General features: G+C 32.7%; 1 protein-coding gene across 4 annotated transcripts in view; it reads left to right on the top strand.

Annotated features, from left to right (window-relative positions):
- The window catches only part of LOC125678124 (monocarboxylate transporter 9-like), a 14,560-nt gene that overhangs the window by 838 nt on the left and 11,222 nt on the right, over positions 1–2,500 (top strand). For 2 of the 4 annotated variants that reach the window (XM_056155668.1, XM_048916280.2), the window contains exon 2: positions 493–704. The gene's annotated coding sequence lies outside the window, so the exon portion shown is untranslated. Of the gene's footprint in view, positions 1–160; positions 325–492 lie in introns of those variants that run through there. The other 2 variants (XM_056155665.1, XM_048916281.2) reach the window with 2 other exon arrangements.

The raw sequence follows: 2,500 nt of genomic DNA, 5'->3' as shown, positions 1-2,500 counted from the left end.
TTTATAAAAGATACATATGGACAAAGTACAGTTATGTAAAACTCTGAGAATCCCAACATTCATTCGGACACTTTTGTATGTAAAAGCGATCACGCGAAGTGATTTTTCACACTAGTAATATTTTTGCTATTTCTCCTGTGGGGAGCCCCTCATTGTTTGCTTGTTATTGCCAGATCTTAACGAATTAGTAAAGACAGTTTTGAGTCGTTGGTATATATAATAATTTAACTATAGATTTTTTTTCCTTTAAAATCTTCAAATATCACTTAATGTAAGCTGTTGCTATTTATGGCTAATGAAACCAGAACACCGGCTTTGCAGAGGGTACGGGTTTGTTCGCCTCCTGTTTATGGCATGCATTTCAGATAATAATCGGACCTGTCAGCTTATTGCACCGTCATTGATATGCTTTAATAACATAAGTAGTAATTTTTCATAGAAATGCAATATTCGATTTTTGCAGAATTTTATTGTACTAACATGCTTTTTCAGGTACTATAAATAAATAGGTCGCATTACGTTATAGTGGCGTTAGCCAATCAGAATGTTGAATTAACTCAAGCCCCTCCGGATTCACCGGAGCTATAACAGCTGATCGGCAAGGACTGTTGAGAATGTTGGTCGGGATTTATTTGCCAAAATGACTGATTGGATGTGTTATGGTGAATACAGAACACCTTGAAATAATTCATTTGATGTGAAAGGTAAGTCAATTTCAGGGTGTTTGTCACGAAAAGAATCTCTGTAAGTCAAGTCATGTAACGGTGTCTTTGTTCGCGAAGCTCAGCTGATGATCGGCCACAAATAGATTTCATCTGAAAATGTGTAAGGAAGTTTACCGTTAAATCATTTCATTTTCAAAGCAGAAAAGAAATGATATACCTTTGAAAGTGTCATTTATTAAATTTTAGAACTGTCATGTAATTAAATCATGATTTTAAAACGATAGGCAGTTGAATATAGTCTTCCTTTAATTTATGCACTGCTTGAAATACCAGTATTATAATGATCGACAGAAAAAAAAGTGCTGTGATTTGCAATTTTCCTATTCCAATTTTATGCATTGGAAAGTAACGACGAGGTGTTTGATGCGCAATGCAGAACAACTGTATATTCAGCCAAATGCTTGAAGTTTGCTGAGGTTATGACATTCTGTAGAATAGCTTATAAAGGTGTAATCCATTCTGACCTCTTATTATCATAATTCATTCTAGATTAGAATGAATAGAATATCTGCGGCACATGTGAAAACTATATATTATGTTAAAATGATAAATTTGTACGGTAAAAAGGTAATGTCATTTATTTATCGGTTAAATTTGCAATGTTTTTGATGAACTTAATGTTATTCATTGAGAAAGGAATCAATCATTTTTATAGATGTGGCTTAACGAATTGATAAATATTTTCCTTTTAAACTGCTCATTTTAGTTGAGTTTATTACTAGCTTTTTAAAGTGTGTTTCAGTGGTATAAAAAGGTGTATAATAATTTTGATTTTTTTTATTAATTTTTAAGCAGTTTAATTTTTTAATGATAATTTCTTATTTCATAGGGGATAAGCCAAATATCAATCTTTGAAACAGTTTCACAAGTTCATCAATTTGATCTCAATTCAAATATTGTTTCTTGTTACTTTTAAGGAATTAAACATTAACATTTTGCACTAACCGTATTTTTCAACAATAATGTAAGACTTGTAGAAGATAATTTCATGACATTGTGTTATAATTATGTAGATTTTATGGTTTTATATATCTACATTATCGAGATGTAAGTGTTTTATAAGGGTTCCACCTACAAAAGTAAGTTGTTTTCTGAGATTCGTGAAACGGCTCGGGATAGTTTTCGGCCACTCAATAAAACTTATCATTCTCGCCTGTTACTGCCAAACAAAACATGTATTCCTTGCAGGATTTTAGATCTTGCTTGTGTGCGTTTTTATAGCTGGACCTAGGCGACAGTATGTCTGTGTGCTTGTATGTCTTGTCGTAAGTGTAACCTCGTCTTGTCAAATTTACCTGACCATTTGCCGTGTAGGTATGCTATCTAGAGTCTGACCAATTCTTTGTTGTATGGTGTTAATAATGCAACTTTGAGTGACCTTTTATTAGTCAAGAATATACTTTCACATTGAAGGTTTTAATTTCTGATGAAAAGTTGAACCTTGATTCGATTCGTTATTCTTCTTCCATTCAAGCGCAGGGCTTACCTGGGAAAGAACATACAACTTCTCCAAACAAACAAATGCATGCCCTCAGTTCAGAAATTATATGCATACTGTTAGATAATTTTAAAAATCGGTTTAATGTACTATCATTAGTTGTTAATTGTACATTTACTTTATCCGCATACTCGTACTGTTATTATTCAGACAAATGTGAACAATTTATCATTGTCATCATCTTCCATATGTCTTGTTGCAGTAAAGCACCATCCCTTCCTTGACGCTGTCTCCAACTTCGCATTGCATTGTGTGAAACTGTTATGTAATTTATATT

The sequence above is a fragment of the Ostrea edulis genome, chromosome 2 (assembly GCF_947568905.1).
Source record: "Ostrea edulis chromosome 2, xbOstEdul1.1, whole genome shotgun sequence".
NCBI lineage: Eukaryota > Metazoa > Mollusca > Bivalvia > Ostreida > Ostreidae > Ostrea > Ostrea edulis.
Note: the sequence above shows the minus strand (reverse complement) of the source record. Positions and strands in the feature narration are given on the sequence as shown.